The sequence below is a fragment of the Octopus bimaculoides genome, chromosome 3 (assembly GCF_001194135.2).
Source record: "Octopus bimaculoides isolate UCB-OBI-ISO-001 chromosome 3, ASM119413v2, whole genome shotgun sequence".
Classification (NCBI taxonomy): Eukaryota; Metazoa; Mollusca; class Cephalopoda; order Octopoda; family Octopodidae; genus Octopus; species Octopus bimaculoides.
The window spans coordinates 93,781,216-93,790,430 of record NC_068983.1 but is presented as its reverse complement, the minus strand read 5'-3'; the positions used below and the strand labels follow the sequence as shown (position 1 = coordinate 93,790,430).

The following is a 9,215-nucleotide window of genomic DNA, read 5'->3' as shown; positions in this document are numbered from 1 at the left end:
CTCTAGGTCATTCAATTTTTCTCAACCCCCTCAATGGGCTGATTGAGTAAACCAATCAATAACAAACCTATAATGACTAATGAAAACAGCTGTAAGTCTAATGAACTACAATAAAGTAATATGTAATGACCATTATTGATACCTTGTCTTATATTTATATATATATTTATATATATATATATATATATATATATACACACACACACACACACAAGACTTTGGTCAGCCTGGGATTATAATAGAAGATGCTTGCATAAATTGCCACACAATTTCATATGATTTCAGACTATACTCAAAATATTCTCCATTTTAGATCTGTGATTAATTCCATTTCTATTAACACAATTTAACACCATTTTGGTTTCAACATATGAATTAATATGAATTCATACTAAAAATATAAAAAAAGATAATGAATTTCTGTAAATCTACAGACCAAAGACAGAATGGCTATGATACATTCAGTGAATTCCATCTTCAGAATTATTCAATGAGTAAACCATAGTCTCTTAATTTAAGTCTTCATGACACTGTTACAGTCTGGTGGTCTTAATCACTTCTTGTTACAACTTACCAAGGTTTCAGTAAGTTAATAGGTCTCACTGAATAATAATAATGATGATGATGATGATGATGATGATGATGATAATTATGTTAATAATAATATTAATAATAATAATATTAATAATAATAATGCTATTACTAATTATCTGAGGCCTATTGTGTAGAATTAGCACGAGTTAATACACAATATCTAATCCAGTAATTACATTATAGACAAAGCATATTGTATGTATGTGATATTTACACACACCAGCAGGCACACACACTCACACACACATGCACATACACACACACACACACGCTCAAAGACAAACAGATTGATGAAACTTGGGCAGTTACTCACAATTGAGGGCGATATAGTATCAGCAAGTTCCATGCTTTTGCTAATAGTGTTGCTAATAGTGTTGAGTGCCCATGTAGATATAGAAACCTTCTTGATCCTTTAACCTTTAGCACAGCAGAACATCCAGTACAAATATTATAGGACCTTCTCTCCAATGCTTCAAATACTCTGCCCAATGGTCACCTTGTATGTATGTATGTATGTATGTATGTATATGCGTATGTACGTGTGTGACTATGTGTGAACTAAGGCTACCATTGGTTTCATATTCAGAAAATAGGAAAATATCTTAATATCTTATTTTTCCTATTTTTCTTAACATGAAACCAATGGTAGCCTTAATTCAAGGATAAAGAAATTCTACGCATCAATGTGGTGTTGAGCACTCATTTCTATTGTTCAATATTTTCTCTCTCCCTCTCTCTCTCTCTATATATATATATACATATATACATATATATATATATATATAGGCGCAATAGCCCAGTGGTTAGGATAGTGGACTCGCAATCAGAGGATTGCGGTTTCGATTCCCAGACCAGGCACTGTGTGTGTTTATTGAGTGAAAACACCTAAAGCTCCATGAGGCCCTGGCAGGGGGTGGTGGCGACCCCTGTTGTACTCTTTTGTCCCAACTTTCTCTCACTCTTTCTTCCTGTTTCTTGAGTAACGCTGTGATAGACAGGCATCCCGTCCAGCTGGGGGGAACACACACGCCATAGAAACTGGGAAACCAGGCCCATGAGCCTGGCTAGGCTTGAAACGGGCGCATAATAAATAATAATAATAATAATGATAATATATATATATATATATATATATATATATATATATATATATATATATATATATATTACATGCGTATAAGAAGGAATGACCACTACGTGGACATCCAATATGCTAGAAAGAGATCATCAACGACCCAACCACAAAGAAAAATAATGTTATCCAGAAAGGTGATTTTGCTGAATTTTTTTCTGGATAACATTATTTTTCTTTGTGGTTGGGTCGTTGATGACCTCTTTCTAGCATATTGGATGTCCACCTAGTGGTCATCCCTTCTTATACACATGTAATACAATTCAGATTTTTTTATATGCTACACCACTGGTTTTAAATTGAAATTAATATTCAATTTATCACCCTCAGTATATATATATATATATATATATATATAATCATCATCAATTGATGTCCATTTTCTATGCTGGCATGGGTTGGATGGTTTGGCTGAAGCTGGTGAGGCTTCTATGATTGGATGCCTTTCCTAAGCCATCTCCATTGCAAAGCTCAGTGTCTTGATATGAGCCTTCAATACTTCATTCCATGTCTTCTTGAGTCTCACTCTGCCACAAGTTCCATCCATTTTAAGTGTGTAAATATATATATATATATATTTATATAACACACACACATGCACATGACAGCTCCCACACACACTTATACCTTTATCCACCCCATATACTGATAGTAAACTTGAAAGATATGTCTATATACACAAAGTTTGCTACTATTTCTCAAAATTAGGGACAGTCCCTAGCTCATGCAGATCCTTCAAAGCAGCTGAGAGCAATCTGGATGATGTATATCATGGCCTTTTGCTGGTTCAATTTAATAGGGAAATCATGGATGGAGAGGATTTCAGAAAATTGCAATTCTGTAAAGAAATATTAGAAAGAAGCAGAATTGCATATTTTGGTGAAGAAAGCTTTGAGTACAATGTTTATTGACAAGTGAGACACAATATGGAAGATACTAAGAGGACAGGCAAGTACAATGGGTCACCTGGGAAGTGAAGGTACACAATTTCTTTTCCTGGTGAGAAGCCACTTCAGCTCTGAATAGTTGCTCAATCACTTTACGAACAAGAACTAAGATATAACAGAAGTATGACATAACAGAAATAGCACATATATATATATGTTAAGATACAGAGATAAGACATATGTGGACTGTAGAATGTTAGAAAGTAAAGGTTTGTCAATTGGACAGTGTGCTATTCTTTTTGTTTTTCCTTGAGGTCTGGCATGTGAAGCTAATGAATCATTCTGGATAAGTAAACATTTCTATACCTTATATATATACCATATCTAAGGTAAAAATTATACCTTAGATACAGTCAGTAACTGTTCAGCGCTAAAAAGAATTCTAACACTGAAGGGTAAGTTTAAACTTTGGAATGAAGTGCCTGTATCTTGTTATGAGTAGTGTGTTGTGTATATGCCAACAGCTGCATTTGCAATCTCAATCGTTCTAATTGTAAATCAACACCATGGATAGTATAGTACAGATCTCCATATTAATATTTCTCAAAAGGACCTCTACAGAGGTGGAAGTATCTGTCCATAACAATTTGTCAGTTCCTTTTCAACAAAAGGGGCTGACAAATTGCTATGGAATTTTAGATGGTTATTATTAGGTATCTAAGCAGATATGATAGATTGCAAAATGTATGATAGAATGCACAAAAGTGTGAAACAATGTCATAAGTACACTTATATATCAAATAATATACAAATGAGTTCACTGAAATCTGTGGATCATTTGTGCAAAGGAGCACTAGTGAACTAGCCATGTTATTTTGCAATTGCTGTTGATAGAATGCCAGATTGTTCTTACAAAGAATATTTACCTTTCACTATCAGATATGTGAAGAGAGAAGATACATGTTCTTCAGCTGAAGAAAACTGTTGTGCATTTCATGAAATTTCTAGAGTAATGATTAAAGAAAGTGCAAGGATAAACCCTATACTTCTTAGCAAGGCTATATCTGAACATGGAAGACTGTATGGCTCAATTGTATGTTACTGGCTTAACAGTACAGTGGTGTACAGGCTATCTTAAAGGAAAAGAATGAGAACTGCATTTTCTCTGGTTGTGTAAGTCACATTCTGACCCTCATTGGTACTGAAAGAAACTATAACATTCTTTGGAACAACATAAATGTATGTATATAAATGTTCAATACCTTTGAGTCTTTAGCAATGAGAGAGATTCTCTCCCAATGTACATTGTCAAAGAAATGTTCAGTGAGCACTGACGATGTAAGACCAATTGAATGGCTTTTGGATAGTTTGAGAAATGTCATGGCAGAGCTAAGTGGAGTTACAAATTTGGCAACAATGTGTAGGTCTGATCTTTGAGATATCAAAAAATACTTGGGTACTTGTAAGTACGTACTGATACTTGTTATCTGAATTAAAATTCTAACACTAATCCATGAAATTAACTTAGCAATAAAATCTTGTATGCCACATTAGATATGGCAAAGGACAACACTGATCACCTGAGCAGATATCCTGAAACTGAACACTATACTTGAAGAAGCATGATGTATTTTAATCAAAATTGGAGTGTTAGTTTCACTAGTCACAGGCGATATCCATCTTCCAAATATGCTGAAAATTATTTCAGGGTGAATGTGTTTTCAACATAATTGACTATCGATGGTCTTTCACTTCACTTTCCAATAGGCAGTGTCATTTATGGAGATTTTGATTCTTTTGTAGCATTTAAAGCAGTTAGATGAAAATGGTTGGTTACAAAAATCAGTTTCATCTGTGACACTCAAGTCATAACATTTTAAGTGATATTCAAAGTGAAGTGCTTCTTCTCAACAAATAAATGAACAAATAAGTAAATAAATAAAGAAAGAAAGAAGGAAAGAAAAACTTTTCAAATGAATTTCATGATGTGTTACTGAAGAAAATTTATGGTCAAATATTAGAATTGATATTAGGCAAGGTTTCCCAAATGTTCTCAATGTGTTGCACATTTTCCCTTTTATTGCCAGCAACATTGGTCATAAGTGAATAAAGTCATACTATTGGCCAAGAATGTTGCAAGAACATTTAAAATGATTAATAATTTTGAACATCAACAACAATAAGACAAAGGTGTTTGATTTTTATTCTATTTCATTTACTTTTCTTTGTATAACTGCTGAATTTGCTCAACAACAAGAATGGAAACAATTTATGAATATGAAAAAGTGATGACTATTTCTGAGCTGAAATTCTGAATACAATAGAAACAATTGTGTACTTTTACAATTTGTTAAAGTATGGTTCTCTGTAATCTATGCTATATAGATTATATGCTATATAGAATCTATGCAATGTATTTTAATCTATGCTATATAGATTAAAAAAAAACAACTTTTAATTAGGTTTTACTGTTAAGTACATAATGTATGCTTCAAATGTATCTATATAGCCATAGTGCAAACATAAATCATATATCATAGATTTCTATAATACTTAACAATAATTTTGAATAAGCTTATTATTGCTTTACACACACACACAGAAATATCCTGACTAATCTTCACATTGCTTAAAGTCTTGTGGTATCCTGACTGATTCCAACATTTTGTTTACCTACCATTCTGCAGTAGAAGTATTAAGACTGATCCTGCTGGTGGTGTAAAGCAGTTGTGGCAGTGCTACATAAAAGTACCTGTGTGATGCCATGTAAAAGTGACGGTGTTGTGCCACGTAAAAGTGCTCATGTAACATTATGTAAAAGTGCCTGTGCAGTGTTACATAAAAGTGTCAGAGTGGTGCCACACAAAAAACAACCCATGTGGTACCATGTAAAAGCACCCGTGCAGTGTCATGCAAAAGCACCCAGCAACTTTGTAAACTGGTCGGTGTTGGGAAGGGCATCCAGCTGTAGAAACCATGTCATATCAGACTGGAGTCTGGTGCAGCTCCATAGCTTGCCAGCTCTGTTAAAACTGTCCAACTCATACCAGCATGGATAACAAACGTTAAATGATGATGATGATGATGATGATGATGATGAAGGAGAATGTAATGAAGCAACTGTTGTCATTTGCTAGTTGAAATACTCACATGATCTGAATTGACTGACAGAACCAGAAGCCATTTTAAAATTTCTTTTAATTTCTCTTCAGTCTGACTCTATACGTCTCAAGTATTTTGAGTGTTTTGCACTTAAGAAACTTTAAATAATGTGAAACTGAGTTAGTCTGTAATTAAATACCTAAAATTTCAACTAAATAATGTGTTGAGTGTTACTTTCTTTTATTTGTTCATCCATTTTGTGGACTGAGATTCCTTTTGACAGTATTTAACACTTAGATAAGGTGTCAAATACTTACGAGGTGGTATCAAAAGGTTCCTGGACTAGTTCTGTAGTGCACCAACAGATGGCAGCACATAGTTGTGTGGGCAGTGAGAGCTAGCAGTGACCTTCATGAGGCAGCGTGTTGGGTGACATTACTGTGTTTACTTTGCAAGTTGTGAAATTTGTGTTTTCGTGATCATGTGTATGACCTGTGGTTTTTGTCATTGACAGGAAGTTGGAAGAAAGAGTCAACATGAAATTTTGTGTTAAAATTGGGAAATCTGCTACAGAGACATTGGGCATGCTTTAGCAAGCATACGGCAACTAGGCAATGGGTTGTATGCAGTGTTTTGAGTGGCATGTATGCTTCAAAAGGGAAAAAATGTTCCTGGAAAATGATGAGCAATCTGGAAGACCTGCTCATTGTTTTTTATTGACATCCATGGTATTGTGCATCAAGAATTCATCCCCGAGGGCCAGACTGTTGATTGAGAGTTCTACTGTGACATTTTGAAGCTTTTGTGAGAGGACATTCAACAAAAGTGACCGGATCTGTGAAGGGAAGGAATTGGATTTTCCATGACAACAACACATCATCACCAAGCTCTCTTCACTCATGAGTTTCTCACCAAAAGCAACATGATATCACTTCTGCATCCACCCTATTCATCAGATTTTGCACCTGCAGACTTCCATCTCTTCTCCAAGATGAAAAGGCAGCTCAAAAGTTGCTGTTTTCACACCGTTGATTAGATCCAGGGTGAATCGCAGAAGGTCCTCAACCCAGTTATGGAAATTGGCTTCTAGGCTGGATTCCAAAAGAGGCAGAAACACTGGCACCAGTAACTATTTCGAAGATGATGTGAAAACTTAGGTAAATAAGTTATTTTTTATTACACATAACTAGTCCGGGAACTTCTTGATACCACCTTGTATAGTATGCAAGTTAGCAGCTCCAGTTCTCTGAAGCTACAGAATTTGTTGTGTATATAAACAAACTGGCTACTTATTTCTTTGGGATTGCCCAAGTGAAGTAGACATCTCTGATGAAGACCCACTAAGGTTCAAAAATCAATTAAGGTTATTCTTCCTTTTGTCAGGTTAGGTACAAAGCTAAAAGTATTGAAATGTTATATGTGGGAAAATTTTGACTTATTAATCAGAAAAATAACATTTAAATCTTAATAAGATAAGTGATTAAAAAATAAATAAATAAATAATTAGATAAAATAAGAAGAGACATAAAAGACAAAAATATAGACAGTTAGTTGTATATAGGTTGAATGGATGTGAAAGAGAATTAGTTCTGTGTTCTGCTTACTAATTATACAGACACACACAAAACACTTATATTGAATACAAGACTGCATTCTTGTTTTAACTTTTTTTTGCAAGGTTTCTTTGTATTGTAATATTGTCATGTGTCATGATGTTTACAACTTTCATGTTTGCAATCAAATTTATAAACCACTTTGGTCATTAGTAACTTGTTTGTGAGTTCACATATCTATTGTTTTGTTACTGAAGGTTTTTTAAAAAATTTTAGTGTTTTTGTAGTTATTTATTTGTGTAAATTTATGGTTTGTTATGATGCATTATGTATTTTGTTTTACAAGATTTTTGATAATACATTCATCTATTGAATACTTAGTATTTCTGTAATATATGTGCTTTGTGTATTTTTCATAAGTGTGATGTCTAGTTTATTTCCTACTGTGTTGTATTTTTTCTTGCATTGTTCTAAAGTTTGGTCATTTACTTTGTTGAATACACATCATTAATTAGCATTTGTTTTTTATTGTGTGAATTTCTATATCTAGGGCTTAGTTTGTGAAGGAGAACTTAAATGCTTTTCTACGTAAAGAATTTACCACTGACAGTTTCTATCTAGGGAAACGCTTTGATTCCAAGTAAGTTTCTACATTTATGTCTTTGGTGTAAAAAGATATGTTGTTTTCTATCAGAATGTTTCAGGTCTCACTCAGTTCTTATATAAAGGAGCAAATTCAATGCATTACACCATACAACATAACAAAACTAGATAGGAAAATATTAACAGACAACACATTTATATTATTATTTTCTTCCTTAATTTATTTCATTCATTTGACTGTGGCCATGCTGGGCCACTGCCTTGAAGAGTTTAGTCGAATAAATCAACACCAGTACTTATTTCTTTTTTTACATCTGGCACTTATTTTATTGATCACTTTTGCTGAAGTGCTAAGTTACAGCGATAAAAACAAACCAACACTGGTAGTCAAGTGGTAGTGAGGGACAAACAGAAACACAGACACACACACATGTACATACACACACATACATACATGCGCATGTAATAGTTAATGAATATGCAACAAAAAGTTATGCATTCATTAACATGGGTAAAGATGAATATATTACAAATAATAACAATTTTCTGAATGACAAGAATAAATTCATGAAGATTATAGAGGACAATACCAACATATTGTCAGGTACTCCAAGATACTTGTTATATATGAAGTCCTCCTCAACCATCTTACCTGTCACTATATATGAAAAAGTCACTCCTCAATCTTCCTTCCGATTATTCCTCTTGGGAATCCTTAGGTTTACATTGGGAAGACTATGGAATTCTTACCTACTTCCTTTATATTGAGCATGGTCACTGCACAATTGACAGTGAAATCCTCTCTTCTGAAAACTAAAACTTCTGACTTATTTTAATGTCTGTTTTGAGGTCCCTTGATTCAAGATTTTATTTACACATTTTGAATTTCTTCTCTAAATCTTTGACAGATTCAGCTGTGAGGACAAGGTCATCAGCATACAGGTTTTCCTATGGATAGCTACTCTTAACCCATTAGAATTTAAATTAGCCATATCCGACCCAAATATTCTACCTGTTTTACGTCCAAACTGACTAGATCCAACCTCTTATACCTATTCCACAGTGTCATTCTAAAAGTAAACAAATACATCAACGAAATCTTGAAGCTATGAGATAATGCATGATTAATGCATATCATTGTGAATAGATAAGTATTACATTTGACTGAGTAATCTGAAAGCTAAAGGGTTAAACTGCTCTAACTATAATGGGTGGGAGATGAGAACTGAGTTCTGATAGACTCCTACCTGCATGCCAAATTTCTTGTTGCTGACAGCATCTTGGTATAAAGCTTGAAATGGCACCCATAAAGCATTTATCTATTTCTTTTTTTTTTTTTTTTTA

At 33.8% G+C, this 9,215-nt stretch overlaps 1 protein-coding gene across 6 annotated transcripts in view; it reads right to left on the bottom strand.

Moving 5' to 3' along the window:
* LOC106883961 (transmembrane protein 245) overlaps positions 1-9,215 on the bottom strand; it is a 503,944-nt gene that overhangs the window by 289,153 nt on the left and 205,576 nt on the right. The gene's annotated exons all lie outside the window — the stretch shown is intronic.